The sequence below is a fragment of the Rhinoderma darwinii genome, unplaced genomic scaffold (genome assembly GCF_050947455.1).
Source record: "Rhinoderma darwinii isolate aRhiDar2 unplaced genomic scaffold, aRhiDar2.hap1 Scaffold_533, whole genome shotgun sequence".
In the NCBI taxonomy this organism is placed as follows: domain Eukaryota; kingdom Metazoa; phylum Chordata; class Amphibia; order Anura; family Rhinodermatidae; genus Rhinoderma; species Rhinoderma darwinii.
Window position 1 is genome coordinate 95503 of NW_027464082.1, and position 22151 is coordinate 117653.

At 47.8% G+C, this 22151-nt stretch overlaps 15 non-coding genes across 15 annotated transcripts; all 15 read right to left on the reverse strand.

Annotated features, from left to right (window-relative positions):
* Positions 1-1184: 1184 nt before the first annotated feature.
* LOC142722361 (U2 spliceosomal RNA) lies at positions 1185-1375 on the reverse strand. The gene has a single exon (XR_012874672.1). It is a non-coding gene; the product is annotated as a U2 spliceosomal RNA (small nuclear RNA).
* A 1276-nt stretch (positions 1376-2651) lies between these two features.
* On the reverse strand, positions 2652-2842 carry LOC142722362 (U2 spliceosomal RNA). The gene has a single exon (XR_012874673.1). It is a non-coding gene; the product is annotated as a U2 spliceosomal RNA (small nuclear RNA).
* A 1276-nt stretch (positions 2843-4118) lies between these two features.
* On the reverse strand, positions 4119-4309 carry LOC142722340 (U2 spliceosomal RNA). Its single transcript, XR_012874652.1, has one exon. It is a non-coding gene; the product is annotated as a U2 spliceosomal RNA (small nuclear RNA).
* A 1284-nt stretch (positions 4310-5593) lies between these two features.
* Positions 5594-5784, reverse strand: LOC142722363 (U2 spliceosomal RNA). Its single transcript, XR_012874674.1, has one exon. It is a non-coding gene; the product is annotated as a U2 spliceosomal RNA (small nuclear RNA).
* Positions 5785-7081: 1297 nt separating this feature from the next.
* LOC142722365 (U2 spliceosomal RNA) lies at positions 7082-7272 on the reverse strand. Its single transcript, XR_012874676.1, has one exon. It is a non-coding gene; the product is annotated as a U2 spliceosomal RNA (small nuclear RNA).
* A 1304-nt stretch (positions 7273-8576) lies between these two features.
* On the reverse strand, positions 8577-8767 carry LOC142722367 (U2 spliceosomal RNA). The gene has a single exon (XR_012874677.1). It is a non-coding gene; the product is annotated as a U2 spliceosomal RNA (small nuclear RNA).
* A 1282-nt stretch (positions 8768-10049) lies between these two features.
* LOC142722368 (U2 spliceosomal RNA) lies at positions 10050-10240 on the reverse strand. The gene has a single exon (XR_012874678.1). It is a non-coding gene; the product is annotated as a U2 spliceosomal RNA (small nuclear RNA).
* Positions 10241-11528: 1288 nt separating this feature from the next.
* Positions 11529-11719, reverse strand: LOC142722369 (U2 spliceosomal RNA). The gene has a single exon (XR_012874679.1). It is a non-coding gene; the product is annotated as a U2 spliceosomal RNA (small nuclear RNA).
* Positions 11720-12995: 1276 nt separating this feature from the next.
* On the reverse strand, positions 12996-13186 carry LOC142722370 (U2 spliceosomal RNA). The gene has a single exon (XR_012874680.1). It is a non-coding gene; the product is annotated as a U2 spliceosomal RNA (small nuclear RNA).
* Positions 13187-14467: 1281 nt separating this feature from the next.
* On the reverse strand, positions 14468-14658 carry LOC142722162 (U2 spliceosomal RNA). The gene has a single exon (XR_012874479.1). It is a non-coding gene; the product is annotated as a U2 spliceosomal RNA (small nuclear RNA).
* Positions 14659-15943: 1285 nt separating this feature from the next.
* On the reverse strand, positions 15944-16134 carry LOC142722319 (U2 spliceosomal RNA). Its single transcript, XR_012874634.1, has one exon. It is a non-coding gene; the product is annotated as a U2 spliceosomal RNA (small nuclear RNA).
* A 1292-nt stretch (positions 16135-17426) lies between these two features.
* Positions 17427-17617, reverse strand: LOC142722163 (U2 spliceosomal RNA). Its single transcript, XR_012874480.1, has one exon. It is a non-coding gene; the product is annotated as a U2 spliceosomal RNA (small nuclear RNA).
* A 1288-nt stretch (positions 17618-18905) lies between these two features.
* Positions 18906-19096, reverse strand: LOC142722164 (U2 spliceosomal RNA). Its single transcript, XR_012874481.1, has one exon. It is a non-coding gene; the product is annotated as a U2 spliceosomal RNA (small nuclear RNA).
* Positions 19097-20372: 1276 nt separating this feature from the next.
* Positions 20373-20563, reverse strand: LOC142722165 (U2 spliceosomal RNA). Its single transcript, XR_012874482.1, has one exon. It is a non-coding gene; the product is annotated as a U2 spliceosomal RNA (small nuclear RNA).
* A 1296-nt stretch (positions 20564-21859) lies between these two features.
* LOC142722166 (U2 spliceosomal RNA) lies at positions 21860-22050 on the reverse strand. The gene has a single exon (XR_012874483.1). It is a non-coding gene; the product is annotated as a U2 spliceosomal RNA (small nuclear RNA).
* Positions 22051-22151: the final 101 nt, after the last annotated feature.

Here is a 22151-nt window from a genome sequence, read left to right on the forward strand (position 1 = left end):
ACGGGAGGTGAATAAAGGCCGGAGAGGAAGCCAGACAGGATTTGCTTCTTTTGCTTGCACCACAATGCAGTGCTGAAAGAGGAGGAATCTACATAAAAACGCCTTCCTGGCAACGCCCAAATGCCCTGCTGCCATGCAGATAAACACTGGCAGCGGCAGCAAGTGCATGCCCACAGCCACCCCTTGTTCCTTCACACCTTGTATCAGCTGTAATCCAGTCCAGTCCAGTGCTGCCTGCTGAGCAGCACTGACCAACACTGCCTGGGCCCAGGCTTTTATCTCTGAGGCCCCATTATGATGTCAGAAAGCTGGCTCTGGAATCCTGAGGGCTCCACTATGACACGTGCAAAGTTCCGTCTGAACTTTATATAAGACGGTGAGGCTCAGTCAGTCACTCAGTGTTGCCTGAGAGGGCAACACTGCAACAGCCGGCCGCCAGGCTGTCTTTTTTTTGCACAGCTAGTTGCCTCCAGGAGGCCACAAGAGGGAGACAAGGGACTGCAAAATGGAAAATAGGCATCCACCAACTTTACAGACAACTTCTCCTTGCTCCTACAACCTCCATCCTTGCACAGTTTGTTATTCTTCTAGGTAACATAGTAACAAATCCAAATTGCTGCTCTCTTTGTAGGCAAGCAAGGCTTTGTTGCAACTGCAATTCTTACTTCTTCTTGAAATGTAGGGACGACAGTACATTCCATCACATCCATCTAGTGTACACAGGTAGGTCCATTGTGGCGGGCAGGCGAGCGGGCGGGCTGCTTTATTGGCTGTTTGCTGTTCCCCTACTCCACTCCACTATTTGACTGTTGTGCTGCATCAATCAATCAATCAATCAATCAATCAATCAATCAATCAATCAATCAATCAATCAATCAATCAATCAGTGGCTGGCTCAGGTGCAGCTCTTTAACTTACCTAAAAGGGAGGGCGGAGAGAAGACAAGGAAGGTGAATGAGGTGTTCCAATGTGAAATGCCGGAAACACAGAAACACAGACGACACACAACAAGAGGTGGCAATCTATTCATTAATTGCATTTAATCAATGAGCTCATTATCACTCATGCATTGTCCAACAGGTGTTGAAATAATGGGATTAAAAGGGGAGATCCCTTCAGAAAGACAGAAACAATAGCAAAGACAAAAAACACTTTTGGAATCTGCTTTTAGTCAACACATAAGGAAAGGGTGCACCGGTCCTGGAAATACTGCAATACCAGGTCAATGCGTGGAGTGGACAGAGCAAGCTCTATTTCCATCTCCCTGTTCTAAAAATCCATTTAATATATGGTCCCCAGATAGGGGACGTATCAGATATTAAACTGATAAGAACAGATACTACACTTGATCTTAGCCAAAAGGCCGAGAAGCGATAACCCGAACGGGCCGCGCGTTGCCCGAGCCTGCCCGATACTGCTGTTCAGCCCTTGCAGCGATTCAGCCTACTTCTAGGCAATTCCATGGGGCCCTGCAGGCTCACACACTCACAGCTACACGGGAGGTGAATAAAGGCCGGAGAGGAAGCCAGACAGGATTTGCTTCTTTTGCTTGCACCACAATGCAGTGCTGAAAGAGGAGGAATCTACATAAAAACGCCTTCCTGGCAACGCCCAAATGCCCTGCTGCCATGCAGATAAACACTGGCAGCGGCAGCAAGTGCATGCCCACAGCCACCCCTTGTTCCTTCACACCTTGTATCAGCTGTAATCCAGTCCAGTCCAGTGCTGCCTGCTGAGCAGCACTGACCAACACTGCCTGGGCCCAGGCTTTTATCTCTGAGGCCCCATTATGATGTCAGAAAGCTGGCTCTGGAATCCTGAGGGCTCCACTATGACACGTGCAAAGTTCCGTCTGAACTTTATATAAGACGGTGAGGCTCAGTCAGTCACTCAGTGTTGCCTGAGAGGGCAACACTGCAACAGCCGGCCGCCAGTCTGTCTTTTTTTTGCACAGCTAGTTGCCTCCAGGAGGCCACAAGAGGGAGACAAGGGACTGCAAAATGGAAAATAGGCATCCACCAACTTTACAGACAACTTCTCCTTGCTCCTACAACCTCCATCCTTGCACAGTTTGTTATTCTTCTAGGTAACATAGTAACAAATCCAAATTGCTGCTCTCTTTGTAGGCAAGCAAGGCTTTGTTGCAACTGCAATTCTTACTTCTTCTTGAAATGTAGGGACGACAGTACATTCCATCACATCCATCTAGTGTACACAGGTAGGTCCATTGTGGCGGGCAGGCGAGCGGGCGGGCTGCTTTATTGGCTGTTTGCTGTTCCCCTACTCCACTCCACTATTTGACTGTTGTGCTGCATCAATCAATCAATCAATCAATCAATCAATCAATCAATCAGTGGCTGGCTCAGGTGCAGCTCTTTAACTTACCTAAAAGGGAGGGCGGAGAGAAGACAAGGAAGGTGAATGAGGTGTTCCAATGTGAAATGCCGGAAACACAGAAACACAGACGACACACAACAAGAGGTGGCAATCTATTCATTAATTGCATTTAATCAATGAGCTCATTATCACTCATGCATTGTCCAACAGGTGTTGAAATAATGGGATTAAAAGGGGAGATCCCTTCAGAAAGACAGAAACAATAGCAAAGACAAAAAACACTTTTGGAATCTGCTTTTAGTCAACACATAAGGAAAGGGTGCACCGGTCCTGGAAATACTGCAATACCAGGTCAATGCGTGGAGTGGACAGAGCAAGCTCTATTTCCATCTCCCTGTTCTAAAAATCCATTTAATATATGGTCCCCAGATAGGGGACGTATCAGATATTAAACTGATAAGAACAGATACTACACTTGATCTTAGCCAAAAGGCCGAGAAGCGATAACCCGAACGGGCCGCGCGTTGCCCGAGCCTGCCCGATACTGCTGTTCAGCCCTTGCAGCGATTCAGCCTACTTCTAGGCAATTCCATGGGGCCCTGCAGGCTCACACACTCACAGCTACACGGGAGGTGAATAAAGGCCGGAGAGGAAGCCAGACAGGATTTGCTTCTTTTGCTTGCACCACAATGCAGTGCTGAAAGAGGAGGAATCTACATAAAAACGCCTTCCTGGCAACGCCCAAATGCCCTGCTGCCATGCAGATAAACACTGGCAGCGGCAGCAAGTGCATGCCCACAGCCACCCCTTGTTCCTTCACACCTTGTATCAGCTGTAATCCAGTCCAGTCCAGTGCTGCCTGCTGAGCAGCACTGACCAACACTGCCTGGGCCCAGGCTTTTATCTCTGAGGCCCCATTATGATGTCAGAAAGCTGGCTCTGGAATCCTGAGGGCTCCACTATGACACGTGCAAAGTTCCGTCTGAACTTTATATAAGACGGTGAGGCTCAGTCAGTCACTCAGTGTTGCCTGAGAGGGCAACACTGCAACAGCCGGCCGCCAGGCTGTCTTTTTTTTGCACAGCTAGTTGCCTCCAGGAGGCCACAAGAGGGAGACAAGGGACTGCAAAATGGAAAATAGGCATCCACCAACTTTACAGACAACTTCTCCTTGCTCCTACAACCTCCATCCTTGCACAGTTTGTTATTCTTCTAGGTAACATAGTAACAAATCCAAATTGCTGCTCTCTTTGTAGGCAAGCAAGGCTTTGTTGCAACTGCAATTCTTACTTCTTCTTGAAATGTAGGGACGACAGTACATTCCATCACATCCATCTAGTGTACACAGGTAGGTCCATTGTGGCGGGCAGGCGAGCGGGCGGGCTGCTTTATTGGCTGTTTGCTGTTCCCCTACTCCACTCCACTATTTGACTGTTGTGCTGCATCAATCAATCAATCAATCAATCAATCAATCAATCAATCAGTGGCTGGCTCAGGTGCAGCTCTTTAACTTACCTAAAAGGGAGGGCGGAGAGAAGACAAGGAAGGTGAATGAGGTGTTCCAATGTGAAATGCCGGAAACACAGAAACACAGACGACACACAACAAGAGGTGGCAATCTATTCATTAATTGCATTTAATCAATGAGCTCATTATCACTCATGCATTGTCCAACAGGTGTTGAAATAATGGGATTAAAAGGGGAGATCCCTTCAGAAAGACAGAAACAATAGCAAAGACAAAAAACACTTTTGGAATCTGCTTTTAGTCAACACATAAGGAAAGGGTGCACCGGTCCTGGAAATACTGCAATACCAGGTCAATGCGTGGAGTGGACAGAGCAAGCTCTATTTCCATCTCCCTGTTCTAAAAATACATTTAATATATGGTCCCCAGATAGGGGACGTATCAGATATTAAACTGATAAGAACAGATACTACACTTGATCTTAGCCAAAAGGCCGAGAAGCGATAACCCGAACGGGCCGCGCGTTGCCCGAGCCTGCCCGATACTGCTGTTCAGCCCTTGCAGCGATTCAGCCTACTTCTAGGCAATTCCATGGGGCCCTGCAGGCTCACACACTCACAGCTACACGGGAGGTGAATAAAGGCCGGAGAGGAAGCCAGACAGGATTTGCTTCTTTTGCTTGCACCACAATGCAGTGCTGAAAGAGGAGGAATCTACATAAAAACGCCTTCCTGGCAACGCCCAAATGCCCTGCTGCCATGCAGATAAACACTGGCAGCGGCAGCAAGTGCATGCCCACAGCCACCCCTTGTTCCTTCACACCTTGTATCAGCTGTAATCCAGTCCAGTCCAGTGCTGCCTGCTGAGCAGCACTGACCAACACTGCCTGGGCCCAGGCTTTTATCTCTGAGGCCCCATTATGATGTCAGAAAGCTGGCTCTGGAATCCTGAGGGCTCCACTATGACACGTGCAAAGTTCCGTCTGAACTTTATATAAGACGGTGAGGCTCAGTCAGTCACTCAGTGTTGCCTGAGAGGGCAACACTGCAACAGCCGGCCGCCAGGCTGTCTTTTTTTTGCACAGCTAGTTGCCTCCAGGAGGCCACAAGAGGGAGACAAGGGACTGCAAAATGGAAAATAGGCATCCACCAACTTTACAGACAACTTCTCCTTGCTCCTACAACCTCCATCCTTGCACAGTTTGTTATTCTTCTAGGTAACATAGTAACAAATCCAAATTGCTGCTCTCTTTGTAGGCAAGCAAGGCTTTGTTGCAACTGCAATTCTTACTTCTTCTTGAAATGTAGGGACGACAGTACATTCCATCACATCCATCTAGTGTACACAGGTAGGTCCATTGTGGCGGGCAGGCGAGCGGGCGGGCTGCTTTATTGGCTGTTTGCTGTTCCCCTACTCCACTCCACTATTTGACTGTTGTGCTGCATCAATCAATCAATCAATCAATCAATCAATCAATCAATCAATCAATCAGTGGCTGGCTCAGGTGCAGCTCTTTAACTTACCTAAAAGGGAGGGCGGAGAGAAGACAAGGAAGGTGAATGAGGTGTTCCAATGTGAAATGCCGGAAACACAGAAACACAGACGACACACAACAAGAGGTGGCAATCTATTCATTAATTGCATTTAATCAATGAGCTCATTATCACTCATGCATTGTCCAACAGGTGTTGAAATAATGGGATTAAAAGGGGAGATCCCTTCAGAAAGACAGAAACAATAGCAAAGACAAAAAACACTTTTGGAATCTGCTTTTAGTCAACACATAAGGAAAGGGTGCACCGGTCCTGGAAATACTGCAATACCAGGTCAATGCGTGGAGTGGACAGAGCAAGCTCTATTTCCATCTCCCTGTTCTAAAAATCCATTTAATATATGGTCCCCAGATAGGGGACGTATCAGATATTAAACTGATAAGAACAGATACTACACTTGATCTTAGCCAAAAGGCCGAGAAGCGATAACCCGAACGGGCCGCGCGTTGCCCGAGCCTGCCCGATACTGCTGTTCAGCCCTTGCAGCGATTCAGCCTACTTCTAGGCAATTCCATGGGGCCCTGCAGGCTCACACACTCACAGCTACATGGGAGGTGAATAAAGGCCGGAGAGGAAGCCAGACAGGATTTGCTTCTTTTGCTTGCACCACAATGCAGTGCTGAAAGAGGAGGAATCTACATAAAAACGCCTTCCTGGCAACGCCCAAATGCCCTGCTGCCATGCAGATAAACACTGGCAGCGGCAGCAAGTGCATGCCCACAGCCACCCCTTGTTCCTTCACACCTTGTATCAGCTGTAATCCAGTCCAGTCCAGTGCTGCCTGCTGAGCAGCACTGACCAACACTGCCTGGGCCCAGGCTTTTATCTCTGAGGCCCCATTATGATGTCAGAAAGCTGGCTCTGGAATCCTGAGGGCTCCACTATGACACGTGCAAAGTTCCGTCTGAACTTTATATAAGACGGTGAGGCTCAGTCAGTCACTCAGTGTTGCCTGAGAGGGCAACACTGCAACAGCCGGCCGCCAGGCTGTCTTTTTTTTGCACAGCTAGTTGCCTCCAGGAGGCCACAAGAGGGAGACAAGGGACTGCAAAATGGAAAATAGGCATCCACCAACTTTACAGACAACTTCTCCTTGCTCCTACAACCTCCATCCTTGCACAGTTTGTTATTCTTCTAGGTAACATAGTAACAAATCCAAATTGCTGCTCTCTTTGTAGGCAAGCAAGGCTTTGTTGCAACTGCAATTCTTACTTCTTCTTGAAATGTAGGGACGACAGTACATTCCATCACATCCATCTAGTGTACACAGGTAGGTCCATTGTGGCGGGCAGGCGAGCGGGCGGGCTGCTTTATTGGCTGTTTGCTGTTCCCCTACTCCACTCCACTATTTGACTGTTGTGCTGCATCAATCAATCAATCAATCAATCAATCAATCAATCAATCAATCAATCAATCAATCAATCAAGTGGCTGGCTCAGGTGCAGCTCTTTAACTTACCTAAAAGGGAGGGCGGAGAGAAGACAAGGAAGGTGAATGAGGTGTTCCAATGTGAAATGCCGGAAACACAGAAACACAGACGACACACAACAAGAGGTGGCAATCTATTCATTAATTGCATTTAATCAATGAGCTCATTATCACTCATGCATTGTCCAACAGGTGTTGAAATAATGGGATTAAAAGGGGAGATCCCTTCAGAAAGACAGAAACAATAGCAAAGACAAAAAACACTTTTGGAATCTGCTTTTAGTCAACACATAAGGAAAGGGTGCACCGGTCCTGGAAATACTGCAATACCAGGTCAATGCGTGGAGTGGACAGAGCAAGCTCTATTTCCATCTCCCTGTTCTAAAAATCCATTTAATATATGGTCCCCAGATAGGGGACGTATCAGATATTAAACTGATAAGAACAGATACTACACTTGATCTTAGCCAAAAGGCCGAGAAGCGATAACCCGAACGGGCCGCGCGTTGCCCGAGCCTGCCCGATACTGCTGTTCAGCCCTTGCAGCGATTCAGCCTACTTCTAGGCAATTCCATGGGGCCCTGCAGGCTCACACACTCACAGCTACACGGGAGGTGAATAAAGGCCGGAGAGGAAGCCAGACAGGATTTGCTTCTTTTGCTTGCACCACAATGCAGTGCTGAAAGAGGAGGAATCTACATAAAAACGCCTTCCTGGCAACGCCCAAATGCCCTGCTGCCATGCAGATAAACACTGGCAGCGGCAGCAAGTGCATGCCCACAGCCACCCCTTGTTCCTTCACACCTTGTATCAGCTGTAATCCAGTCCAGTCCAGTGCTGCCTGCTGAGCAGCACTGACCAACACTGCCTGGGCCCAGGCTTTTATCTCTGAGGCCCCATTATGATGTCAGAAAGCTGGCTCTGGAATCCTGAGGGCTCCACTATGACACGTGCAAAGTTCCGTCTGAACTTTATATAAGACGGTGAGGCTCAGTCAGTCACTCAGTGTTGCCTGAGAGGGCAACACTGCAACAGCCGGCCGCCAGGCTGTCTTTTTTTTGCACAGCTAGTTGCCTCCAGGAGGCCACAAGAGGGAGACAAGGGACTGCAAAATGGAAAATAGGCATCCACCAACTTTACAGACAACTTCTCCTTGCTCCTACAACCTCCATCCTTGCACAGTTTGTTATTCTTCTAGGTAACATAGTAACAAATCCAAATTGCTGCTCTCTTTGTAGGCAAGCAAGGCTTTGTTGCAACTGCAATTCTTACTTCTTCTTGAAATGTAGGGACGACAGTACATTCCATCACATCCATCTAGTGTACACAGGTAGGTCCATTGTGGCGGGCAGGCGAGCGGGCGGGCTGCTTTATTGGCTGTTTGCTGTTCCCCTACTCCACTCCACTATTTGACTGTTGTGCTGCATCAATCAATCAATCAATCAATCAATCAATCAATCAATCAATCAATCAATCAATCAATCAATCAATCAGTGGCTGGCTCAGGTGCAGCTCTTTAACTTACCTAAAAGGGAGGGCGGAGAGAAGACAAGGAAGGTGAATGAGGTGTTCCAATGTGAAATGCCGGAAACACAGAAACACAGACGACACACAACAAGAGGTGGCAATCTATTCATTAATTGCATTTAATCAATGAGCTCATTATCACTCATGCATTGTCCAACAGGTGTTGAAATAATGGGATTAAAAGGGGAGATCCCTTCAGAAAGACAGAAACAATAGCAAAGACAAAAAACACTTTTGGAATCTGCTTTTAGTCAACACATAAGGAAAGGGTGCACCGGTCCTGGAAATACTGCAATACCAGGTCAATGCGTGGAGTGGACAGAGCAAGCTCTATTTCCATCTCCCTGTTCTAAAAATCCATTTAATATATGGTCCCCAGATAGGGGACGTATCAGATATTAAACTGATAAGAACAGATACTACACTTGATCTTAGCCAAAAGGCCGAGAAGCGATAACCCGAACGGGCCGCGCGTTGCCCGAGCCTGCCCGATACTGCTGTTCAGCCCTTGCAGCGATTCAGCCTACTTCTAGGCAATTCCATGGGGCCCTGCAGGCTCACACACTCACAGCTACACGGGAGGTGAATAAAGGCCGGAGAGGAAGCCAGACAGGATTTGCTTCTTTTGCTTGCACCACAATGCAGTGCTGAAAGAGGAGGAATCTACATAAAAACGCCTTCCTGGCAACGCCCAAATGCCCTGCTGCCATGCAGATAAACACTGGCAGCGGCAGCAAGTGCATGCCCACAGCCACCCCTTGTTCCTTCACACCTTGTATCAGCTGTAATCCAGTCCAGTCCAGTGCTGCCTGCTGAGCAGCACTGACCAACACTGCCTGGGCCCAGGCTTTTATCTCTGAGGCCCCATTATGATGTCAGAAAGCTGGCTCTGGAATCCTGAGGGCTCCACTATGACACGTGCAAAGTTCCGTCTGAACTTTATATAAGACGGTGAGGCTCAGTCAGTCACTCAGTGTTGCCTGAGAGGGCAACACTGCAACAGCCGGCCGCCAGGCTGTCTTTTTTTTGCACAGCTAGTTGCCTCCAGGAGGCCACAAGAGGGAGACAAGGGACTGCAAAATGGAAAATAGGCATCCACCAACTTTACAGACAACTTCTCCTTGCTCCTACAACCTCCATCCTTGCACAGTTTGTTATTCTTCTAGGTAACATAGTAACAAAAACAAAATGGTGCTCTCTTTGTAGGCAAGCAAGGCTTTGTTGCAACTGCAATTCTTACTTCTTGAAATGTAGGGACGACAGTACATTCCATCACATCCATCTAGTGTACACAGGTAGGTCCATTGTGGCGGGCAGGCGAGCGGGCGGGCTGCTTTATTGGCTGTTTGCTGTTCCCCTACTCCACTCCACTATTTGACTGTTGTGCTGCATCAATCAATCAATCAATCAATCAATCAATCAATCAATCAATCAATCAAGTGGCTGGCTCAGGTGCAGCTCTTTAACTTACCTAAAAGGGAGGGCGGAGAGAAGACAAGGAAGGTGAATGAGGTGTTCCAATGTGAAATGCCGGAAACACAGAAACACAGACGACACACAACAAGAGGTGGCAATCTATTCATTAATTGCATTTAATCAATGAGCTCATTATCACTCATGCATTGTCCAACAGGTGTTGAAATAATGGGATTAAAAGGGGAGATCCCTTCAGAAAGACAGAAACAATAGCAAAGACAAAAAACACTTTTGGAATCTGCTTTTAGTCAACACATAAGGAAAGGGTGCACCGGTCCTGGAAATACTGCAATACCAGGTCAATGCGTGGAGTGGACAGAGCAAGCTCTATTTCCATCTCCCTGTTCTAAAAATCCATTTAATATATGGTCCCCAGATAGGGGACGTATCAGATATTAAACTGATAAGAACAGATACTACACTTGATCTTAGCCAAAAGGCCGAGAAGCGATAACCCGAACGGGCCGCGCGTTGCCCGAGCCTGCCCGATACTGCTGTTCAGCCCTTGCAGCGATTCAGCCTACTTCTAGGCAATTCCATGGGGCCCTGCAGGCTCACACACTCACAGCTACACGGGAGGTGAATAAAGGCCGGAGAGGAAGCCAGACAGGATTTGCTTCTTTTGCTTGCACCACAATGCAGTGCTGAAAGAGGAGGAATCTACATAAAAACGCCTTCCTGGCAACGCCCAAATGCCCTGCTGCCATGCAGATAAACACTGGCAGCGGCAGCAAGTGCATGCCCACAGCCACCCCTTGTTCCTTCACACCTTGTATCAGCTGTAATCCAGTCCAGTCCAGTGCTGCCTGCTGAGCAGCACTGACCAACACTGCCTGGGCCCAGGCTTTTATCTCTGAGGCCCCATTATGATGTCAGAAAGCTGGCTCTGGAATCCTGAGGGCTCCACTATGACACGTGCAAAGTTCCGTCTGAACTTTATATAAGACGGTGAGGCTCAGTCAGTCACTCAGTGTTGCCTGAGAGGGCAACACTGCAACAGCCGGCCGCCAGGCTGTCTTTTTTTTGCACAGCTAGTTGCCTCCAGGAGGCCACAAGAGGGAGACAAGGGACTGCAAAATGGAAAATAGGCATCCACCAACTTTACAGACAACTTCTCCTTGCTCCTACAACCTCCATCCTTGCACAGTTTGTTATTCTTCTAGGTAACATAGTAACAAATCCAAATTGCTGCTCTCTTTGTAGGCAAGCAAGGCTTTGTTGCAACTGCAATTCTTACTTCTTCTTGAAATGTAGGGACGACAGTACATTCCATCACATCCATCTAGTGTACACAGGTAGGTCCATTGTGGCGGGCAGGCGAGCGGGCGGGCTGCTTTATTGGCTGTTTGCTGTTCCCCTACTCCACTCCACTATTTGACTGTTGTGCTGCATCAATCAATCAATCAATCAATCAATCAATCAATCAATCAATCAATCAATCAGTGGCTGGCTCAGGTGCAGCTCTTTAACTTACCTAAAAGGGAGGGCGGAGAGAAGACAAGGAAGGTGAATGAGGTGTTCCAATGTGAAATGCCGGAAACACAGAAACACAGACGACACACAACAAGAGGTGGCAATCTATTCATTAATTGCATTTAATCAATGAGCTCATTATCACTCATGCATTGTCCAACAGGTGTTGAAATAATGGGATTAAAAGGGGAGATCCCTTCAGAAAGACAGAAACAATAGCAAAGACAAAAAACACTTTTGGAATCTGCTTTTAGTCAACACATAAGGAAAGGGTGCACCGGTCCTGGAAATACTGCAATACCAGGTCAATGCGTGGAGTGGACAGAGCAAGCTCTATTTCCATCTCCCTGTTCTAAAAATCCATTTAATATATGGTCCCCAGATAGGGGACGTATCAGATATTAAACTGATAAGAACAGATACTACACTTGATCTTAGCCAAAAGGCCGAGAAGCGATAACCCGAACGGGCCGCGCGTTGCCCGAGCCTGCCCGATACTGCTGTTCAGCCCTTGCAGCGATTCAGCCTACTTCTAGGCAATTCCATGGGGCCCTGCAGGCTCACACACTCACAGCTACACGGGAGGTGAATAAAGGCCGGAGAGGAAGCCAGACAGGATTTGCTTCTTTTGCTTGCACCACAATGCAGTGCTGAAAGAGGAGGAATCTACATAAAAACGCCTTCCTGGCAACGCCCAAATGCCCTGCTGCCATGCAGATAAACACTGGCAGCGGCAGCAAGTGCATGCCCACAGCCACCCCTTGTTCCTTCACACCTTGTATCAGCTGTAATCCAGTCCAGTCCAGTGCTGCCTGCTGAGCAGCACTGACCAACACTGCCTGGGCCCAGGCTTTTATCTCTGAGGCCCCATTATGATGTCAGAAAGCTGGCTCTGGAATCCTGAGGGCTCCACTATGACACGTGCAAAGTTCCGTCTGAACTTTATATAAGACGGTGAGGCTCAGTCAGTCACTCAGTGTTGCCTGAGAGGGCAACACTGCAACAGCCGGCCGCCAGGCTGTCTTTTTTTTGCACAGCTAGTTGCCTCCAGGAGGCCACAAGAGGGAGACAAGGGACTGCAAAATGGAAAATAGGCATCCACCAACTTTACAGACAACTTCTCCTTGCTCCTACAACCTCCATCCTTGCACAGTTTGTTATTCTTCTAGGTAACATAGTAACAAATCCAAATTGCTGCTCTCTTTGTAGGCAAGCAAGGCTTTGTTGCAACTGCAATTCTTACTTCTTCTTGAAATGTAGGGACGACAGTACATTCCATCACATCCATCTAGTGTACACAGGTAGGTCCATTGTGGCGGGCAGGCGAGCGGGCGGGCTGCTTTATTGGCTGTTTGCTGTTCCCCTACTCCACTCCACTATTTGACTGTTGTGCTGCATCAATCAATCAATCAATCAATCAATCAATCAATCAATCAGTGGCTGGCTCAGGTGCAGCTCTTTAACTTACCTAAAAGGGAGGGCGGAGAGAAGACAAGGAAGGTGAATGAGGTGTTCCAATGTGAAATGCCGGAAACACAGAAACACAGACGACACACAACAAGAGGTGGCAATCTATTCATTAATTGCATTTAATCAATGAGCTCATTATCACTCATGCATTGTCCAACAGGTGTTGAAATAATGGGATTAAAAGGGGAGATCCCTTCAGAAAGACAGAAACAATAGCAAAGACAAAAAACACTTTTGGAATCTGCTTTTAGTCAACACATAAGGAAAGGGTGCACCGGTCCTGGAAATACTGCAATACCAGGTCAATGCGTGGAGTGGACAGAGCAAGCTCTATTTCCATCTCCCTGTTCTAAAAATCCATTTAATATATGGTCCCCAGATAGGGGACGTATCAGATATTAAACTGATAAGAACAGATACTACACTTGATCTTAGCCAAAAGGCCGAGAAGCGATAACCCGAACGGGCCGCGCGTTGCCCGAGCCTGCCCGATACTGCTGTTCAGCCCTTGCAGCGATTCAGCCTACTTCTAGGCAATTCCATGGGGCCCTGCAGGCTCACACACTCACAGCTACACGGGAGGTGAATAAAGGCCGGAGAGGAAGCCAGACAGGATTTGCTTCTTTTGCTTGCACCACAATGCAGTGCTGAAAGAGGAGGAATCTACATAAAAACGCCTTCCTGGCAACGCCCAAATGCCCTGCTGCCATGCAGATAAACACTGGCAGCGGCAGCAAGTGCATGCCCACAGCCACCCCTTGTTCCTTCACACCTTGTATCAGCTGTAATCCAGTCCAGTCCAGTGCTGCCTGCTGAGCAGCACTGACCAACACTGCCTGGGCCCAGGCTTTTATCTCTGAGGCCCCATTATGATGTCAGAAAGCTGGCTCTGGAATCCTGAGGGCTCCACTATGACACGTGCAAAGTTCCGTCTGAACTTTATATAAGACGGTGAGGCTCAGTCAGTCACTCAGTGTTGCCTGAGAGGGCAACACTGCAACAGCCGGCCGCCAGGCTGTCTTTTTTTTGCACAGCTAGTTGCCTCCAGGAGGCCACAAGAGGGAGACAAGGGACTGCAAAATGGAAAATAGGCATCCACCAACTTTACAGACAACTTCTCCTTGCTCCTACAACCTCCATCCTTGCACAGTTTGTTATTCTTCTAGGTAACATAGTAACAAAAACAAAATGGTGCTCTCTTTGTAGGCAAGCAAGGCTTTGTTGCAACTGCAATTCTTACTTCTTGAAATGTAGGGACGACAGTACATTCCATCACATCCATCTAGTGTACACAGGTAGGTCCATTGTGGCGGGCAGGCGAGCGGGCGGGCTGCTTTATTGGCTGTTTGCTGTTCCCCTACTCCACTCCACTATTTGACTGTTGTGCTGCATCAATCAATCAATCAATCAATCAATCAATCAATCAATCAATCAATCAGTGGCTGGCTCAGGTGCAGCTCTTTAACTTACCTAAAAGGGAGGGCGGAGAGAAGACAAGGAAGGTGAATGAGGTGTTCCAATGTGAAATGCCGGAAACACAGAAACACAGACGACACACAACAAGAGGTGGCAATCTATTCATTAATTGCATTTAATCAATGAGCTCATTATCACTCATGCATTGTCCAACAGGTGTTGAAATAATGGGATTAAAAGGGGAGATCCCTTCAGAAAGACAGAAACAATAGCAAAGACAAAAAACACTTTTGGAATCTGCTTTTAGTCAACACATAAGGAAAGGGTGCACCGGTCCTGGAAATACTGCAATACCAGGTCAATGCGTGGAGTGGACAGAGCAAGCTCTATTTCCATCTCCCTGTTCTAAAAATCCATTTAATATATGGTCCCCAGATAGGGGACGTATCAGATATTAAACTGATAAGAACAGATACTACACTTGATCTTAGCCAAAAGGCCGAGAAGCGATAACCCGAACGGGCCGCGCGTTGCCCGAGCCTGCCCGATACTGCTGTTCAGCCCTTGCAGCGATTCAGCCTACTTCTAGGCAATTCCATGGGGCCCTGCAGGCTCACACACTCACAGCTACACGGGAGGTGAATAAAGGCCGGAGAGGAAGCCAGACAGGATTTGCTTCTTTTGCTTGCACCACAATGCAGTGCTGAAAGAGGAGGAATCTACATAAAAACGCCTTCCTGGCAACGCCCAAATGCCCTGCTGCCATGCAGATAAACACTGGCAGCGGCAGCAAGTGCATGCCCACAGCCACCCCTTGTTCCTTCACACCTTGTATCAGCTGTAATCCAGTCCAGTCCAGTGCTGCCTGCTGAGCAGCACTGACCAACACTGCCTGGGCCCAGGCTTTTATCTCTGAGGCCCCATTATGATGTCAGAAAGCTGGCTCTGGAATCCTGAGGGCTCCACTATGACACGTGCAAAGTTCCGTCTGAACTTTATATAAGACGGTGAGGCTCAGTCAGTCACTCAGTGTTGCCTGAGAGGGCAACACTGCAACAGCCGGCCGCCAGGCTGTCTTTTTTTTGCACAGCTAGTTGCCTCCAGGAGGCCACAAGAGGGAGACAAGGGACTGCAAAATGGAAAATAGGCATCCACCAACTTTACAGACAACTTCTCCTTGCTCCTACAACCTCCATCCTTGCACAGTTTGTTATTCTTCTAGGTAACATAGTAACAAAAACAAAATGGTGCTCTCTTTGTAGGCAAGCAAGGCTTTGTTGCAACTGCAATTCTTACTTCTTGAAATGTAGGGACGACAGTACATTCCATCACATCCATCTAGTGTACACAGGTAGGTCCATTGTGGCGGGCAGGCGAGCGGGCGGGCTGCTTTATTGGCTGTTTGCTGTTCCCCTACTCCACTCCACTATTTGACTGTTGTGCTGCATCAATCAATCAATCAATCAATCAATCAATCAATCAATCAATCAATCAATCAGTGGCTGGCTCAGGTGCAGCTCTTTAACTTACCTAAAAGGGAGGGCGGAGAGAAGACAAGGAAGGTGAATGAGGTGTTCCAATGTGAAATGCCGGAAACACAGAAACACAGACGACACACAACAAGAGGTGGCAATCTATTCATTAATTGCATTTAATCAATGAGCTCATTATCACTCATGCATTGTCCAACAGGTGTTGAAATAATGGGATTAAAAGGGGAGATCCCTTCAGAAAGACAGAAACAATAGCAAAGACAAAAAACACTTTTGGAATCTGCTTTTAGTCAACACATAAGGAAAGGGTGCACCGGTCCTGGAAATACTGCAATACCAGGTCAATGCGTGGAGTGGACAGAGCAAGCTCTATTTCCATCTCCCTGTTCTAAAAATCCATTTAATATATGGTCCCCAGATAGGGGACGTATCAGATATTAAACTGATAAGAACAGATACTACACATGATCTTAGCCAAAAGGCCGAGAAGCGATAACCCGAACGGGCCGCGCGTTGCCCGAGCCTGCCCGATACTGCTGTTCAGCCCTTGCAGCGATTCAGCCTACTTCTAGGCAATTCCATGGGGCCCTGCAGGCTCACACACTCACAGCTACACGGGAGGTGAATAAAGGCCGGAGAGGAAGCCAGACAGGATTTGCTTCTTTTGCTTGCACCACAATGCAGTGCTGAAAGAGGAGGAATCTACATAAAAACGCCTTCCTGGCAACGCCCAAATGCCCTGCTGCCATGCAGATAAACACTGGCAGCGGCAGCAAGTGCATGCCCACAGCCACCCCTTGTTCCTTCACACCTTGTATCAGCTGTAATCCAGTCCAGTCCAGTGCTGCCTGCTGAGCAGCACTGACCAACACTGCCTGGGCCCAGGCTTTTATCTCTGAGGCCCCATTATGATGTCAGAAAGCTGGCTCTGGAATCCTGAGGGCTCCACTATGACACGTGCAAAGTTCCGTCTGAACTTTATATAAGACGGTGAGGCTCAGTCAGTCACTCAGTGTTGCCTGAGAGGGCAACACTGCAACAGCCGGCCGCCAGGCTGTCTTTTTTTTGCACAGCTAGTTGCCTCCAGGAGGCCACAAGAGGGAGACAAGGGACTGCAAAATGGAAAATAGGCATCCACCAACTTTACAGACAACTTCTCCTTGCTCCTACAACCTCCATCCTTGCACAGTTTGTTATTCTTCTAGGTAACATAGTAACAAATCCAAATTGCTGCTCTCTTTGTAGGCAAGCAAGGCTTTGTTGCAACTGCAATTCTTACTTCTTCTTGAAATGTAGGGACGACAGTACATTCCATCACATCCATCTAGTGTACACAGGTAGGTCCATTGTGGCGGGCAGGCGAGCGGGCGGGCTGCTTTATTGGCTGTTTGCTGTTCCCCTACTCCACTCCACTATTTGACTGTTGTGCTGCATCAATCAATCAATCAATCAATCAATCAATCAATCAATCAATCAATCAATCAATCAGTGGCTGGCTCAGGTGCAGCTCTTTAACTTACCTAAAAGGGAGGGCGGAGAGAAGACAAGGAAGGTGAATGAGGTGTTCCAATGTGAAATGCCGGAAACACAGAAACACAGACGACACACAACAAGAGGTGGCAATCTATTCATTAATTGCATTTAATCAATGAGCTCATTATCACTCATGCATTGTCCAACAGGTGTTGAAATAATGGGATTAAAAGGGGAGATCCCTTCAGAAAGACAGAAACAATAGCAAAGACAAAAAACACTTTTGGAATCTGCTTTTAGTCAACACATAAGGAAAGGGTGCACCGGTCCTGGAAATACTGCAATACCAGGTCAATGCGTGGAGTGGACAGAGCAAGCTCTATTTCCATCTCCCTGTTCTAAAAATCCATTTAATATATGGTCCCCAGATAGGGGACGTATCAGATATTAAACTGATAAGAACAGATACTACACTTGATCTTAGCCAAAAGGCCGAGAAGCGATAACCCGAACGGGCCGCGCGTTGCCCGAGCCTGCCCGATACTGCTGTTCAGCCCTTGCAGCGATTCAGCCTACTTCTAGGCAATTCCATGGGGCCCTGCAGGCTCACACACTCACAGCTACACGGGAGGTGAATAAAGGCCGGAGAGGAAGCCAGACAGGATTTGCTTCTTTTGCTTGCACCACAATGCAGTGCTGAAAGAGGAGGAATCTACATAAAAACGCCTTCCTGGCAACGCCCAAATGCCCTGCTGCCATGCAGATAAACACTGGCAGCGGCAGCAAGTGCATGCCCACAGCCACCCCTTGTTCCTTCACACCTTGTATCAGCTGTAATCCAGTCCAGTCCAGTGCTGCCTGCTGAGCAGCACTGACCAACACTGCCTGGGCCCAGGCTTTTATCTCTGAGGCCCCATTATGATGTCAGAAAGCTGGCTCTGGAATCCTGAGGGCTCCACTATGACACGTGCAAAGTTCCGTCTGAACTTTATATAAGACGGTGAGGCTCAGTCAGTCACTCAGTGTTGCCTGAGAGGGCAACACTGCAACAGCCGGCCGCCAGGCTGTCTTTTTTTTGCACAGCTAGTTGCCTCCAGGAGGCCACAAGAGGGAGACAAGGGACTGCAAAATGGAAAATAGGCATCCACCAACTTTACAGACAACTTCTCCTTGCTCCTACAACCTCCATCCTTGCACAGTTTGTTATTCTTCTAGGTAACATAGTAACAAATCCAAATTGCTGCTCTCTTTGTAGGCAAGCAAGGCTTTGTTGCAACTGCAATTCTTACTTCTTCTTGAAATGTAGGGACGACAGTACATTCCATCACATCCATCTAGTGTACACAGGTAGGTCCATTGTGGCGGGCAGGCGAGCGGGCGGGCTGCTTTATTGGCTGTTTGCTGTTCCCCTACTCCACTCCACTATTTGACTGTTGTGCTGCATCAATCAATCAATCAATCAATCAATCAATCAATCAATCAATCAATCAATCAGTGGCTGGCTCAGGTGCAGCTCTTTAACTTACCTAAAAGGGAGGGCGGAGAGAAGACAAGGAAGGTGAATGAGGTGTTCCAATGTGAAATGCCGGAAACACAGAAACACAGACGACACACAACAAGAGGTGGCAATCTATTCATTAATTGCATTTAATCAATGAGCTCATTATCACTCATGCATTGTCCAACAGGTGTTGAAATAATGGGATTAAAAGGGGAGATCCCTTCAGAAAGACAGAAACAATAGCAAAGACAAAAAACACTTTTGGAATCTGCTTTTAGTCAACACATAAGGAAAGGGTGCACCGGTCCTGGAAATACTGCAATACCAGGTCAATGCGTGGAGTGGACAGAGCAAGCTCTATTTCCATCTCCCTGTTCTAAAAATCCATTTAATATATGGTCCCCAGATAGGGGACGTATCAGATATTAAACTGATAAGAACAGATACTACACTTGATCTTAGCCAAAAGGCCGAGAAGCGATAACCCGAACGGGCCGCGCGTTGCCCGAGCCTGCCCGATACTGCTGTTCAGCCCTTGCAGCGATTCAGCCTACTTCTAGGCAATTCCATGGGGCCCTGCAGGCTCACACACTCACAGCTACACGGGAGGTGAATAAAGGCCGGAGAGGAAGCCAGACAGGATTTGCTTCTTTTGCTTGCACCACAATGCAGTGCTGAAAGAGGAGGAATCTACATAAAAACGCCTTCCTGGCAACGCCCAAATGCCCTGCTGCCATGCAGATAAACACTGGCAGCGGCAGCAAGTGCATGCCCACAGCCACCCCTTGTTCCTTCACACCTTGTATCAGCTGTAATCCAGTCCAGTCCAGTGCTGCCTGCTGAGCAGCACTGACCAACACTGCCTGGGCCCAGGCTTTTATCTCTGAGGCCCCATTATGATGTCAGAAAGCTGGCTCTGGAATCCTGAGGGCTCCACTATGACACGTGCAAAGTTCCGTCTGAACTTTATATAAGACGGTGAGGCTCAGTCAGTCACTCAGTGTTGCCTGAGAGGGCAACACTGCAACAGCCGGCCGCCAGGCTGTCTTTTTTTTGCACAGCTAGTTGCCTCCAGGAGGCCACAAGAGGGAGACAAGGGACTGCAAAATGGAAAATAGGCATCCACCAACTTTACAGACAACTTCTCCTTGCTCCTACAACCTCCATCCTTGCACAGTTTGTTATTCTTCTAGGTAACATAGTAACAAATCCAAATTGCTGCTCTCTTTGTAGGCAAGCAAGGCTTTGTTGCAACTGCAATTCTTACTTCTTCTTGAAATGTAGGGACGACAGTACATTCCATCACATCCATCTAGTGTACACAGGTAGGTCCATTGTGGCGGGCAGGCGAGCGGGCGGGCTGCTTTATTGGCTGTTTGCTGTTCCCCTACTCCACTCCACTATTTGACTGTTGTGCTGCATCAATCAATCAATCAATCAATCAATCAATCAATCAATCAGTGGCTGGCTCAGGTGCAGCTCTTTAACTTACCTAAAAGGGAGGGCGGAGAGAAGACAAGGAAGGTGAATGAGGTGTTCCAATGTGAAATGCCGGAAACACAGAAACACAGACGACACACAACAAGAGGTGGCAATCTATTCATTAATTGCATTTAATCAATGAGCTCATTATCACTCATGCATTGTCCAACAGGTGTTGAAATAATGGGATTAAAAGGGGAGATCCCTTCAGAAAGACAGAAACAATAGCAAAGACAAAAAACACTTTTGGAATCTGCTTTTAGTCAACACATAAGGAAAGGGTGCACCGGTCCTGGAAATACTGCAATACCAGGTCAATGCGTGGAGTGGACAGAGCAAGCTCTATTTCCATCTCCCTGTTCTAAAAATCCATTTAATATATGGTCCCCAGATAGGGGACGTATCAGATATTAAACTGATAAGAACAGATACTACACTTGATCTTAGCCAAAAGGCCGAGAAGCGATAACCCGAACGGGCCGCGCGTTGCCCGAGCCTGCCCGATACTGCTGTTCAGCCCTTGCAGCGATTCAGCCTACTTCTAGGCAATTCCATGGGGCCCTGCAGGCTCACACACTCACAGCTACACGGGAGGTGAATAAAGGCCGGAGAGGAAGCCAGACAGGATTTGCTTCTTTTGCTTGCACCACAATGCAGTGCTGAAAGAGGAGGAATCTACATAAAAACGCCTTCCTGGCAACGCCCAAATGCCCTGCTGCCATGCAGATAAACACTGGCAGCGGCAGCAAGTGCATGCCCACAGCCACCCCTTGTTCCTTCACACCTTGTATCAGCTGTAATCCAGTCTAGTCCAGTGCTGCCTGCTGAGCAGCACTGACCAACACTGCCTGGGCCCAGGCTTTTATCTCTGAGGCCCCATTATGATGTCAGAAAGCTGGCTCTGGAATCCTGAGGGCTCCACTATGACACGTGCAAAGTTCCGTCTGAACTTTATATAAGACGGTGAGGCTCAGTCAGTCACTCAGTGTTGCCTGAGAGGGCAACACTGCAACAGCCGGCCGCCAGGCTGTCTTTTTTTTGCACAGCTAGTTGCCTCCAGGAGGCCACAAGAGGGAGACAAGGGACTGCAAAATGGAAAATAGGCATCCACCAACTTTACAGACAACTTCTCCTTGCTCCTACAACCTCCATCCTTGCACAGTTTGTTATTCTTCTAGGTAACATAGTAACAAATCCAAATTGCTGCTCTCTTTGTAGGCAAGCAAGGCTTTGTTGCAACTGCAATTCTTACTTCTTCTTGAAATGTAGGGACGACAGTACATTCCATCACATCCATCTAGTGTACACAGGTAGGTCCATTGTGGCGGGCAGGCGAGCGGGCGGGCTGCTTTATTGGCTGTTTGCTGTTCCCCTACTCCACTCCACTATTTGACTGTTGTGCTGCATCAATCAATCAATCAATCAATCAATCAATCAATCAATCAATCAATCAATCAATCAATCAGTGGCTGGCTCAGGTGCAGCTCTTTAACTTACCTAAAAGGGAGGGCGGAGAGAAGACAAGGAAGGTGAATGAGGTGTTCCAATGTGAAATGCCGGAAACACAGAAACACAGACGACACACAACAAGAGGTGGCAATCTATTCATTAATTGCATTTAATCAATGAGCTCATTATCACTCATGCATTGTCCAACAGGTGTTGAAATAATGGGATTAAAAGGGGAGATCCCTTCAGAAAGACAGAAACAATAGCAAAGACAAAAAACACTTTTGGAATCTGCTTTTAGTCAACACATAAGGAAAGGGTGCACCGGTCCTGGAAATACTGCAATACCAGGTCAATGCGTGGAGTGGACAGAGCAAGCTCTATTTCCATCTCCCTGTTCTAAAAATCCATTTAATATATGGTCCCCAGATAGGGGACGTATCAGATATTAAACTGATAAGAACAGATACTACACTTGATCTTAGCCAAAAGGCCGAGAAGCGATAACCCGAACGGGCCGCGCGTTGCCCGAGCCTGCCCGATACTGCTGTTCAGCCCTTGCAGCGATTCAGCCTACTTCTAGGCAATTCCATGGGGCCCTGCAGG